Below are 14928 nucleotides of genomic sequence, written 5' to 3'. Positions count from 1 at the left end.
ATGGGAGACTGTTGGATTAGGTGTCTAAGCCCATAACTATAATTGGTATGTACTTGACCCGAGAGTAACATGGTCCATTTGGGTTGCATATCACCAGGACAATTTGATAGGATGGACTTTTGAGAAGAGCTTATTTATGATTTGTTAATATATTATAAGTTCTAATATATTAATATGAAATCGTATTATTTAATTAGTATTGATCAAGAATTAATTTGGAATTAATTTTGTGATCAAAAGAGACTAATTAAATATATGGGGATTGATTTGGTAAATCATTCATTCTTATGGTGTGGGCCAATGATACATGATTCCTTAGGTTGGGCTAAACCCATGTGACAATCCATGGATGATCCATGGAGGTTTAAACCCATGGAGCCTAAGGAATATGGAAGTTCATGCCCATTAGGGTTTACATGGTGTAACCCTAATCTTGCCACACTATATAAGAAGCCCCTTAACATCCAATATTGACTACTTGATACACTAGTGTTCTTGGAGTCACTATAGCCGATTTGAGTGGAAGAAACTCTCTCAAAAGTCATCCTTTGTCCTAGGTGTGTTGTGATTCCATTTGAGGCATTCATACTATTGGTGCTAAGTTCTTAAAGGCCTAACTCAAGAAGTTCTACAAGCTACAACAAATAGGTGATTCTACAACTCAATTCTATGTTGTTTATATCAATTGTATGCTAGTTGTAGGATTAATGTTTTGGAAACAATATTGCATGTATAATTAGAGAAAACATAAATCCAAAGCATTTAGGGTTGTATGTGTACCATAGGATGTTGTAGTATACTAAAACCCATCAAATAGAATGGCAAATCATGAAAATATGTGAATAAAGAGATAGAGTGTGAGAATAGATAAGAATAGTATGCGAGAGGTAAGGAGATGAGATGAGAGAGGAGGATGAGAATAGTGAAGAGATGAGACTGAGAAGAGTATGAGAAGGGAAAAGATAGAAGATGAGAATAGCGGATGAGAAGATAATTAGATGATATGATATGAGATGAGGATAAAGTAAGAGAAGGACGAGTATGAGAAGAGTAAAGACATGAGATGTGTAACCTCCCAAAAAATATAGAGTAAAATTTTCATTTTTAAATTTACTAAACCATTCATTGACATTTCCTCAAATATCATCAAGTAATAAGTTATAGTTTCAAAACATCAGAGTGAAAAACATCAAAAACAGATAGTGCATAAATTTCCAGTGGATGCAACGCAATCAAGTTTGGCTCTTCCCCTTACTACAAGAAGTACCTGAAACATTTAAACTTAAAACCATAAACAAAACACTTGGTGAATTCTCCAAGATATAACATACAACAATGGGCCTAACCCTGGGGATATATTTTAACCTAAGTGAATGTTATCGTCCACCCATATTCTTACAATCACTTTCATTGCTATAGCCTTGTTGTAGTCTTTCCTGCTATGGTCCCCTATAGTATTTCATACAATTTCCATGATCCCCCCTTGGTCTTTCATACAACTTCCATGGTCTCCCCGTGGTCTTTCATGCAAAAGTCACACAGACAATCTAGCATATCATGACACCAAGTTTCCTACATAGTATAGTGAGAAGACTCATCTCACAGTCAAAGTAGACTAACACCACAACACGTAAGAATGTAAAGGCTAGTACTACACATCACCTAAACATTAATCTAAAGGTCAAACCTTAGTCTACTACCTAAAACCAACAAGTTGACTAAATGTCAACCAAGTAAAAAAGTCAACGGTAAAAGTCAACCCTATAGACCACCATGCCATGGCAAGACCTTGGCCACGTCGTGGTCCGGATCGAACAGAAAACACGATGGATCTGCGCACCGTGTCGTGGTCAGCACTTGACCACGCCGTGGTCAAGCTGACAGATCCAAAACCTTATTAAGTTCTTAATTCGTTAAGTCTACTACTAAAACTTTACAAATAGCTTCATGACATCCTAATGGTCCATACAAATCGTAACTTTATGGACATGCATGTCCAATACATGTCCTTCCCCAAACTACGTCAAAATGGTGAAAATGGGTTCAAAACTCCATGCATGGCACAAAAACAACACGGGAGTCCATATTTGAAACATATAATACTCTTGGGACCTAAGTGATCAATAAAGTTGCAAACTTTGTTGCAACCACTCACTCAAAACTCATCAAATGGACCAAAACTATCTTAACTCTAGATCTACAAGAATTGAACCACATAGATTAAGCCTTGAATACTTACAATGGTCTAGGAGATGTTCAAAAGAAATTTCTTGAGCATGCTAGATGGTCTCTTTCACCACAAATGACTTCCTTCTTCCTTTAATGGACACCAAAACCAAAATGAGTTCAAGAACAACAAGACGAGACTAAGGTTTGGTTTTCTGCACTTGGAGGTGATGGAGGATGAGGGAGGGAGAACCCTTAAACATCACATCCTTTAAATATGGCCCAAGGACCGAGATCTAGGGTTTTAAACCCTAGCCGACACCGCACCATGTGACGGGATGACCAGGACATGGTCATTAAATTACTTTTGCGCCTTGGTCCAAGACCTACCGTTCCATGGTGTCGAGAAAAACCCAAATTCACTCCATTGCAAAACATAAGACATATATCTGTAATTCAGATTTTACAAGATGAAAAAAAGGTGAAGGTAGAGTATAAGATGAGTTTTAGAAGAGATGGGAAAGCATGAGATGAGGATAGAGTAAGAGTACGAGAAGTGATGATAAAAGAGTAAATGAGATGAGCATAAAGTAAAAGAGTACGAAAATAGGAGAACAGAAGAGTGGAGTATGAGAAGAAGAGAACAAAATGTTAGAGTACGAAAATAAAGAAAGAATAGAATTAGAGAATGATGATGTGAGAACAGAGTATGATATAACTCACTAGACTTGTGGTCTGATGTTGTATATTTTCATGTATTGCAGGTTCATGTAGTAGCCGTTATACGAGAGGAGATAGAAGCACCAAGGACTTAGAGTAGAAGTAGATTTTATTTTTGGCATTTGCTTGTTGCTTTAAACCGTGGTTATGATATATTGTAAACCCGATGATATCCTGGGATGTAAATGTTTTTGAAGTTTAGAATTCTGCATTTTATAGGAAAACTCTGATAAATTCCCATGATATCACTAGAGAAAAGTCGGGTCGTTACAAAATCAATTGTAGTTGTTGTTTTGTTCTTAAAGTTGTGATTTTTATTTATAATCATTGGAGTTGAGTTTTATTGTTGTGTTGGTGTTGCAATTAAGACATTGTATTTTCGATTCGCTAATAATTTAGAGTTCAAGTAGTTTAGGAACTAAGATGATCGGTTGAACACACATACACTATTCCAAACTTGTAGTATTATATGCTTAACATTGTAATATGTAATAAAAAATAATATTTTAAAACCACTCATTGTTCCTAGTCCAAGTAGATTAAAGAGTAAGACAACTAGTTAGATTAACATCTTGTGTGCCCAAAGTTATTTATTACATGTTAACTGACATTGGTTATGTTTTCATAATTAAATTAGAAATTAAGGGAAAATAAATACGTGAGTCTTTAATCATCGGACAATGAACTAGAAGTACCTTGTTTTCTTAGCGATAGTATTGTGTTTTCATAATTCATGCACACATAAAATTTGTATTTTTTTTTTGTCTTAGTGTAAATATTTTTTGTTACAACTGTAAGTAGTATATTTTCCATTAACTATTTTAATACAAAGTTTGACGACAAACTTCTTGTAGATTCGATCTGACTTTAACATAATTTAATGTTTGTGTTTTTTAATTTATACGTAGGTTATGTGAATTATTGATGTTTGTGGTTTTAGTTAGATACATAAAGTATGAAATGAAATGTTATTTAATATATGGATTAAATGTAACAAAGTCCATACGAAACTTAAAAGGTTAGAGAATTATAAATGATTGAGATGACCTTTAAAAAAGTTATCATCTTCAATAATAAAATTTATTTAATGGAAAAAACACCATAAATTGTCCATGTTGTTTCTAGAAAAATTGACTTCGGTTGTTAACTTTTTAGGTCATCAACGATGGTTCCTGTGGTTTCAAAACTTTTAATGGATGATCATTTTGGCTAACTCCGTCAGCTTTTTTTTCTGTTAAGTCCTAACATGTGAGGGTAAAAGTGTTTTTTCCATACCTTAGATCATTCTTAAAGTTGTCTGATTTTATTAATAATAAAAAATAAAAAAATAACCCCACTACCCCCACCTTACCCTCTAGCACCTCTTCCTCTTCCTCTTCCTCTTGTTAGCCATTTTCAAGTTCTTGCATTCATCAATGGCAGCCAAAAAGATTTGGGTGTGGATTGTTTAACTTCATTGAAAACAATTTCATTACCTTCTTGAAATTTTGATTTCAATAATCAATTCACTTTTTTTTTCATGGTGGAAAAAGGGAAATCAGTTGTGTTTTCGAGGTGAGTTTACAAAAAAGTCAAGATTCAATTGCCCTTTTGTTTTGCTCTTTTTTTCGTTTTCTCATCACTGAACTAATGGATACCACTTTTTTATTTTTATTTTTTTTAAAACGACAAATCTTCACTACTTCTAAATCCACCTATGTCCCTAACGGAATTTGAACCTTCAACCTCAAGAAGGAAGGGAAACATCGAATACCGCTGGACTAGAAGCCTTTTGGTTAACGGATACCATGTGAGAAACTTAATCATGTGGTCATTAATGGAGATTTGTGACCTCAATTTCAATTTTCTTCATATGGGAGTTTCCTTTTAGTTAAATATTTGAGAAAGAATTTGGGTTTTTTAGTCAATTGTAATTACTTATGTTTGGTAGCAAATAAACACTCGAAAAAGGCACTCTTTCTTCTTCAATCAAATGCATATTTAACCTAGTTCACTTATAGCTTTCTTTTTAGCTTCTTGTTTAGATCTATCACTGTTTGAACTTGATTCTTTAATGTCGACAATTGACGATTCTTCAAATTTTTTGCTTTTGTCTTGATTGACATGAAGCCATATAGATTCTTCAAAATTTGTTTTTTTTCTCGATAAAAAAATCTTCAACAGAAGACGCAACAAATGTAACCCAAACAAGGTTCTTCTTAGGCCCTGTTTGATTTGGATCTGACTGGGTCAGGTCAAATGTAACCCAAACAAGGTTCTTCTTAGGCCCTGTTTGATTTGGATATGACTGGGTTAGGTCAGACAAAAATGTCTGACTCGGTCAGCTCCATGTGTTTGATATGCCTCAGCTTTGCATCTTACCAGGCTAACAATGTTTGACTGGCTCATACCCAAAAAATTTGTTGACTGAATCTGACTCAAATTCATTCCACCATTGCTCCTGCACCACCCCCATCCTCCTTCCTCAACCATCAATTTAATCCCTGGAAAGTGAAAAATAAACTAGAACACAGGCGCACAAAATAAAGAAACACGTAAAGATACTCGTCTGATCAAGGGAAGAAGACAACTCAAAATTGGAATTAGGCAGTTTTGGTCCTTGAAGATACCCATTTTGGCTGAATCCACCACAACTTTAAATTGTCTTGCATAACTAATTCTGGAAATTACTAGTTGCACCCTGAAATTTTCTAATCAATTATTGTTACATTATTATTATTATTATTATTATTATTATTATTATTATTAGAGCATAAGGGTAAAATGGTCATTTTGCATCAGTCAGCACATTCAGTCAGATATACAGTCAAACATAATGATTTCTTACTCAGTCATAATTTATTACTCAGACAGACCTTTCCCAGTCAGCAACTATCAAACGGGACCTTAGTGTTATATATATATATATATATATATATATATATATATATATATATATATATATATATATATATATATATATATTGACTTCTTTAATCAATTTTTTCTTTTGTAATTAGAATATGCCTAAAGAACGCCTGAGATGAGATCAGAGGGTGGCGGGGTGGAGGGTGGCGACAATCCGGTGACGAATGGTGGCGGCAATCCGATGGTGATTGTCGAGTAAAGCGAAGAGGATGAAGTGCTAGAGGGTGGGGGTAGTGAGGTTATTTTTCTATTTTTTATTATTAATAAAATCAGATAACTTCAAGAATGGTCCTTTAGGTATGGAAAAGACATTTTTATCCTCAGATGTTAAGACTTAAAAGAAAAAAACTAGCAGAGTTAGCCAAAAAGATCATCCATTAAAAGTTTTGAAACCACATACACCATCATTGATAACCTAAAAAGTGATATGAACTCAATTTTTTTTTGAAAACCATAAGAACCATTTATGATGTTTTTCCTTATTTAAATAATAATAATTTTTCAAAAAATTATCATTGAAGCTCTAAAAGACATTTTGATTTTAATAAGTCCTCTTAAAAAAGTGTTAATCTTTATTAAACAAGCCGAAAAACAATTTAAAATTGTATGTGATGGGCCATTATGTACAAACTACGAAGTTCAAATCGAGGCCCATAAAAGATTTCGGAAAATGGAAAGGAATGAATGAACAACAAAGTGAATGAACGGCGGCCTGCCCCAGGTCGCAGCAACTAGGGCTTCCATACCATTTCATGATCGCTATATATACCACACGCCGTCCACTTCATCGGCAACTCGTCTAGGGTTTCCAGCTTACAACGAAACCAGGTTGTTTGTATTTTTTGAATTTCAGTATTCCGATTTTAGTTCCTTTTTTTTAGTCTCTTTCTTGCTCACGATCTTAACTTATAATGCATCTCAATCAGTGAATAGCTTGTTATTCAGTAGCTCAATGTTCGAATTCCTTGATCGAATGCTATATTTTTTACTGGATTAATGGATCTAGGGTACTGTATTAATTACATCCCGATTTGTCCTTTTTCTGTATGAAATCATTCGCAATCTGAACAGATTCATACAATTTGTTTCGTTTTTATAATTTTTTTCTTCATAAATGGTATCTTTGATCCATTAAAGATTATGACAATGAGTATGACGAAAAATTTGACGGATTGTCAATGATTTTCTCCTCAGGAGAACAAGTGATCATACAACCAGCTACTTCTGACTCGTTATCGGCTCCTCAAATTATTGTCTAGTTTTTTTCTTTTTAAAAATAATATTAAGACGATTTGAGTTTATTCAGTTTTATTGATTTAAAGTTATTCCTCTTAATTGTTGAAAAGTTTTTGTTTGTAAAATATGCTTTTGGCATCGAGTTTTGAAAATTGACTTAGTGATCTATTGCTTGTTTAGATGAATAGATGCCAGTGATGTAAGAAAGATATTTGCTACTCTTGATGAGTCTTTGCTCATTTGATGATTCATTATCCACCAAGATCTCTGAGGCATCTATTTTGGACCACACATGTATTATTTTAATTTTATAATTATTTTTCTAAAATCCAATATTTAAATACCAAAAAAAACCAACATATTTTGTATTGCACATTTTCTAAGTTTCTAACCATGTCGACTGAAACAAGAGGGTCAAAAAGGTCAAAGACAACCAATGATTACACACAAACGTCAGATGTTCTCAAACCAATCTTAATAACAAAGATGACAAAGATGACGAGTTTGAATCTGAACAACATCGACACCTTGTTGGAAGGGATAAAGCGAAAATGTTTGCATCATTGTTAAATAACTCGCCGGAGAATAAATATCAGCGTTTGTTTGAGATAATGGACCAGCATCTTTCTTTGCAAAAAGAAAAAATCGCTATACTGAAAGAAAAGGTAGCATTTAAAAAACAGAAAGTGTATTTAGAAATTCTTGAAACGAAGACTGATGATTTGGAGGGTGACGACCTTCTAACGGTATTAGCCATAAAAAAATTAGTTATTACTTTTGTTTAGAGATATATATTTGGAGGGTGACGACCTTCTTGAAACGAAGACTGATGTTTTAGAGATATATATTTGTAATTTTTATTACTTTTGTTTTGTAACTTTTTTTTTAATGTATTAATGAAATATTTTTAATTTTAGTTATTTTTCTTTTTAATGAAATATCTATACAAGAACGAGTTACCGGAGATAAGAATTTGCCGGAAACTTTCAATTGCCGGTTTCAATGGTTTCTGTGAACACCTACAACATGTTTAAGTTTAATGGTAAATGAGATAAAAAAACAAAAATGACCAAATGAGTAACAGTTATTACCTTCATAAGTTATTACCTTCATAAGTTATTTTCCCCATAGATTAACTACCAATTTGAGTCGTTCTTGTTCCAGTTTTCCAGAATTCCAAAACCAATTTGCCATTTCTAAATTACCTACCGACAGCTTGAAGTTCGGAATCGAATGTTCCAGTTTTTAGTCTTTACAACCAATTTATCATTTATAAATCATTAATCAACAATTTAAGAGTTCAGAACCCCATGAATCACACATCTATTATTCGACAGCAATTTATAGTATTATATTTGTATTCACAAGTCACTCCCCAACACATGTCACGCCTAATCACACCTCAAGTGCTCAACTTTATAATGGATTTTTTATAAAAAGGATTTATATGTTTATAATTGATAAATATTGTTTGTCCTTGCTACTTGAAATTGTACAGGTTTTTTTTGTTACTACATAATATTGGCTACCCTCAAGAAAGCAAGAGTCTATATTGAACTTTCTAAGTCACTTAATTGTTTACTTGACTTCATTTAATATTTGTGCATGTTTACTGTTGTACATGTTCTTAGTTGATTGGTCAGATTTTTGTATTTTTTCATATACTATATTAATCATAAGACAGTTATGAACAATGAACTTTTTGGGATTCAAAGGTTTGCCGCAATGGTTTTAAAACAAGTTTTTGTCCATGCCTTGGCTTATTGGAGCCGCCACTTTGTGGTTTGGTTATTCTGGGTGATATCCCTTACATAAATGGTCCTTAGATTTTGTTTAGCTTGACACTTTTGGCTATTATGTGGGTTTTGTTATTATACACCTCTATTTATTTAGTTTCCTATCTTGCACCTTTGCCATAAGTTAGATAAACGATCCCTACATTTTGCTGATGAGAATTCATCGACTTTTTGATTTTTGAATTTTTTTTTGGTTTTTTTTGATTTTTTTTTGTTGTTTTAAATGCATCGATTTAAAAAAAATCTTTTCGGGCGAAGCTCGAGATCACCTCCTAGTTTTATTTAAGAAATTATTTTAAGTATTAATTAAAATGTTGTTTATGATATATTTAATGGATAATACTTTATGGAAGATATTGTGTAATCTTAATATTGTAAATGATCCGAATTAATGGGGAAGATATCGCTGGTTTGGTGGATAAGGGTATGAGTTCAATTATTCACTCTAAACTCGCTCCATTGTCAGATCTAGTTTTCACTGTTGGATCTTAGTCTTAATTATAAACATAAAAACTTAGCAAAAACAAATTCATTTCGACCATCAAAATTGAACCGAAGAACATGGATCTAACATTACAACCAACTAAAACTACTGTCAGGAAATCAGACGAGACTTGTCAAGACTCGGAACAAATCTGATGCCACTTGCCAAGTTCTGTGACCCTTATTAGGAAGTAATGCGGATAACACACGAAACCAAAAGCACACAAAAACACAGTATATATGTGGTTTGGTCAAGGTGACCTACGTCCACAGGCAAGATGGGAGTATTATTTGTTCACCGAGTTCTCAAACAAAGATTACAAGTACAACTCAACAAAGATTTGTCCTACTCACTAAGGATTCAAGACACAAAAATAAGTTAGCATGCATTCCTATTTATACTTGAGGTATCAGACCTAAAACTCTAATAGGCCAAGCCAATTGGCCCCTAGGCCCATGAAAGATGTCAACCAATCACATTCCGCCATAACATACAACACATGAGTATCAACAATGCACATGATAGAGCACCATGAGCCATAGTGGAGCATCATGATGCATATGTGGCATATCATGAACACTAGTGGCCCAACATCCATCATGGTGTATTCTTTGAGCATCACCAACTTCTGAGCATCATAAAGGACTTCATAGCACACGTGGCTCATCAAAGCGCACTCTGCACCAAGATAGCGCATATTGCATGAAGAAGGCCCATCTCATGCAAGGATGGCACAACTCCCTCCCATTTGGCGCAACATGCTCCCAATGTGGCAAAACATCCTCCATTATGGCACAACTCTTTCCAAGGTTGGCGCAACATTTCCACTTGGCGCAACATTTACCAATTTGGTGCAAGATCTCCCATGAGTGGCGCAACTCCCTTCCTCTTGGTGCAACTTCATCATAAATGGCACAACGCTCTTCCACTTGGCACAAATTTTATCATGATGGCGCAACTTCTTCTTGGATGGCGCAACATGTTGCTCCATGTTGCTCCAAGTTGCTCCAAATGCTCAAAGTTGTTCCAAGTTCTCCAAGTTGCTCCAAATAAGTTCCAAGTGCTCCATTTGAACTCTAATGCTCCATGAGAATGCTTCAAATTATTAAGTCATATTTAACAATATCCACCTTGACTTGAGCATCCTATGAACTCCACTTTAAACAAGAACTTCCACTCCCTTCCTGCCATCAAGCCCCGAAGGGGCTTATCTCCCGCGAACATCAACCAAGTCCATGAAAAGCTTGAACTTCTCTCTGGGGCAACGACCTTATCACCATGTCTTCTGGATTCTCCTTGGCACCAAACTTTTGAATGCATAACTTGTCATAGAACATGATAGGTTTCTCCACTTTCAAAAGAATACTCTGAATGAGACCAATTGCCAATGATCTTCTTATCTCCATATCACTTTCATGGTCTGAGTATATCAATCCAACCGAGTCCGTATGTCATGCATTGACACTATACACCAGACAAACATCAAGCGTTCCTTTCAAGTGTCGCAAGACCTACTTGACCACTTCCCAATGAGCTTTCCCCTGATTGTACCGAACCACCAAAGAAGTACCAACACATTTGTACTGATCACGATAGAATGCCTGCAAGACTTTCTCAATGTAATGAGAAATATATAACTATCCTTCTCTTCTATCACTCGGAATCTCCATCATTGTTATCTTCTTTTCAACTCCTAAATCGTTCATCACAAACTCGTTCTCCAGAAGCTTCATCAAGTTGTATTTCCATGCCACCCTGCAGTTCCATATTTATCACAAAACTGTACGGGGTTTCTGTTTCAAACTCCACCTTCTGGCTAGCACCCTGATCGTTCCCCGCGACACTTATAACACCTCCTCTATGGTTAAACATAGCGGATTCAAAGGTTACATATCTGCTAATAACAAATATTGGAGTCTTTCCTTCTTCTGTACACCACAGACAACGACCTTTCCCTCCAGATGCATATCCTATAAATATGCACTTCATTGCCCTCAGCTCCAGTTTACCATAATTCACACGAGAGTAAGCAGGGCATTCAAACATTCGTAAACCAGAATTCTCAAAGGGTTTCCAAGACCACACTTCTTGAGGTGTCTTACAATCAATTGCAATTGATGGAGATCTGTTCACCAGATAGCAAGCAGTGTTGATTGCTTCCGCCCAGAGTTGCTCCGATAAATCAGCAAATAATCACACTCACAAGCATGCTCCACCATTGTTTGGTTCAGCCATTCCGCCACTCTGCTTTGCTATGGTGTTAGCCATACAGTATGATGCCTCAATGTACCTTCTGTTTTTCAAAAGTTGTAAAACGAAGTCTTGCAGAACTCCAACCCATTTTCTGTTTTGAGTGACCCGACATGTTTCCCAATCTATTTATCAACCATCGTATTCCACTCTTTGAACCTCCCAAATACTTCATTTTCGTCCTTTGTCTTAGAAAGTACACCCATGCCTTCCTTGAGTAGTCATCGATAAAAGTGAAAAAGCATTGACATCCACAATGAGACTTCACAGGAGAGGGTCCCCATAGATATGAGTGAACACACTCGAGGATCTTCTTGCTTGAGTGTTGAACCAAACTCAAATTCACCCTGCGTCGCATCTCTTGAACACAAGCTTCACTACGTTTAGCATTTCCAGTTGCATCTCCACCAAACAATCCCTTCTTACTCATATGTCCCAACTTATTATGCAACAATTTTCTTTCATCATCATATTAATCCAAGGATTGGGATACAATCACCGTTCCCCTAATCATCCTTCCTTATAGGATATAAATTCCATGATTCATCTTCCCATTGATAACCACAAGAGCACCCTTGGAGACTCTTACACAGTCACCCTATCCAGAATACTTCAATCTATCCTTCGCCAAAGTGCCAAGAGAAATCAAATTATTTCAAAGCTTCGGGACGAACCACCAATCCACTTTCTTGAATATACCATTGTGCATCTTAATCTGCATCGTGCCACTTCCCTTGATACTTCTCACACATCTTCACTATGCTATTCACGATTGCATGTCATATGATAGGATGATCCAGAGTCCAAGATTCAAGCATCATCATAACTAGATGTACATACTGTCAACACTTCACCATCATTTCCTTCATCAGAATTTCTTTGAACCACAACAACATTGTTGTTGCTTGGTCCAACACCATTATTCCCTTCCACCTCTATCTGATGTTATTCCTCTGCTTGCAAACAAACCGAAACTGGAAACTTCTTCTCCATCTGAAAATTTTCTTTTTAGTTCCTTGGACATCAAATAATCATTCACATCATTCACAATTATCGTTTTCCTACCATACAACATGGTATCAACGAAATTCTCATAAGAATTCGGCAGTGAACATAAGAGGATAAGTGATTGATCTTCATCTTTAATATCGACATTCACACCTTGTAAATTGTAGATGATCCTATTGAGGCTATCCAAATATGTCACACCCCCGAACCAGGACTACGGAAACGTCCGGGGGCGGATGACGTCATTGTACAGTATCAAAACAATTGAATATGAATGAAACATAGCATTCCAAGAGACATACATTGAAAATACACACTTACATAGTTTACATTTCGTACTTGTTCATCAGTTACATAAAAGTGACAAGAAGTAAAATTTCATGAAGTCGCACCACTTGATCTCATAGCAGAGCTGATTACCTGTTACTGGTTCCCTGAGAATACAAGTTGTTTTGAAAAGCGTCAACTAAAAAGTTGGTGACTTCATAAGCATTTTTGTATAAAAAATGGTTTTGCACTTGTCCAGAATAGTTCTCGTAGTACTTTCAGAAAATCCGATATTTTCTATGAAAATGATTTGTAAGTCTCGTTCCAAAACTGTGAATATATGCATGTATGTCCTTTGTTATCTTTTGTTTGTAAAAGTAAAGCGAACGTTCCCAGAAAATCCAATATTTTCTGATGTAAGAAAAACTGTAGTCTTAAACCCTAAGACCGGAAGTGTAAGAGACTGAATACTTGAAAAATGATTTGCAGTTTTATAGTTTAATAAAACCGATGAAGTGTAAGCTTCCCGTAAACCAAAATCGTATTGTTAATCCCTATGTGAGTCGCTATAACCATGCTTGATACGACTAAAATGCCTGTCATGACGTTTTCAGGCGTCAGTTTCGGTTTCGCTCTCCCTCCAGGAGACTCTGGTTATAACTATAGGACTTACGGTGTACGCTAGGTAGGTACGGTGAAGGAAAGTCTCACAAGAGCATTAACAGATTTACGTGAACTATGACTCCCTTTTACTTGAAAAATAAGATAATTATGCCTTTAAATAATTATGTGTACCTTTGAGAAGTGTGGTTTGTGACCTCCAAACTATACCGATTATAGTTTATTATGTTTGTTTGTCAAGACAATTTATATAATCATATATATATATATATATATATATATATATATATATATATATATATATATATATATACATATAAGTTAACATGTTTAGAGGTTTTAAAAGAATATATCATATAAACTTACATCTAACACAAGTATAAGGACTTTTAGTATGATAAATACAATTTCTAGTTTTTGACTTTTCTGTCCATGTTTTTAGAAAAATTATAGAAAAATCATCGTAAGTCTAAATCTGGATCCGTAAACTTTGAGAGTTTAGAAAATGAGTCTACTTTGTTCATAATTTTTATTATAATTTTTAGTGGTCTCAAACCAGTGTGAAAATCTTCATCTTCACAGACTGGTCCGAAATCATTTCTGAAATGATAGACAGTTTTGTAAAAATCGCCAAAAATGGTAGAAAAATCGTATGAACGCGTGCGAGTAGTCTTTAGAAAGGTATTAACCTGAGCTATTTGAATATTGAACATTATGGAAAAATATTGAGTTTAAGATGGTCAAAACAGTCCGTGAATAGACCATAACTTTTCTGTTGAAAGCTGATGTTTAAATTTAGATTATGTTTTGGTGTTGTAACTTGTATTCCCCCCCTAAAACTTGAAGAAAACATGAAAAATGTAAGGGTATGAAGCTCACCTTAGGATTTTTCGTGTGATAGGAAGAAGAAGGAAGAAGTTTTCGAGCCAAGCTTGGTCTTGGAGTGATTCTCGAAAAGTTGATGTTCTAAGGATCATACACACGAAAATGAGTGTGTAAATGGAATGATCTTAACACAACCATGTATAAAAACACTTTGAGATTCACAAGAAACTTACCTAGTTCTTGTGAGGATCTTGAAGAGATAACTCTTGAGGATGGCACCCACGGATTTTATAGAGAAGATGAGAGGAAGTTCTTGAGAGTGAAGTTGGAAAAATGTTTGATGTGTGTGTGGTTGTGTGTCTTGGCCGAGAATAAGAGAGAGGGGGGGGGGGAGAGAGAAGAGGGTTGACCTTTTTGAATGTTGATGTGAAGCTTGCATGGAAATATGTTGGTTAATGTGACAATCCGGAAAATGTTTGGTTTTAGACCCATTTTGCTATCTTTTGGCATTGTTTGGAGTCTGTTTGGGTGTTCTAAGCGTTGTACATTCAATGATCGAGTGTTAGGAAGTGTTTGCTTGAGTGCTAAGTATAAAAATCAAGCTATAAACCCTTCATGTGGAGTTTTCGGCCACCACAAATGAGTTTT

General features: G+C 35.1%; 1 long non-coding RNA gene and 2 other non-coding genes across 4 annotated transcripts; all 3 read left to right on the top strand.

Annotated features, from left to right (window-relative positions):
• Positions 1–6442: 6442 nt before the first annotated feature.
• Positions 6443–7949, top strand: LOC145118539 (uncharacterized). 2 transcript variants are annotated; one of them, XR_013713350.1, is made up of 2 exons: positions 6443–6621; positions 6988–7949. It is a non-coding gene; the product is annotated as an uncharacterized LOC145118539 (long non-coding RNA). The 2 variants fall into 2 exon arrangements; XR_013713351.1 differs by having other exon boundaries at positions 6443–6624.
• On the top strand, positions 6940–7026 carry LOC145122900 (small nucleolar RNA R12). The gene has a single exon (XR_013714797.1). It is a non-coding gene; the product is annotated as a small nucleolar RNA R12 (small nucleolar RNA).
• LOC145122950 (small nucleolar RNA SNORD24) lies at positions 7219–7304 on the top strand. Its single transcript, XR_013714834.1, has one exon. It is a non-coding gene; the product is annotated as a small nucleolar RNA SNORD24 (small nucleolar RNA).
• Positions 7950–14928: the final 6979 nt, after the last annotated feature.

The sequence above is a fragment of the Lactuca virosa genome, chromosome 6 (assembly GCF_052849685.1).
Source record: "Lactuca virosa cultivar CGN04683 chromosome 6, Lactuca_virosa_CGN04683_v6, whole genome shotgun sequence".
Classification (NCBI taxonomy): domain Eukaryota; kingdom Viridiplantae; phylum Streptophyta; class Magnoliopsida; order Asterales; family Asteraceae; genus Lactuca; species Lactuca virosa.
This window is presented reverse-complemented; position numbering and strand designations above follow the sequence as displayed.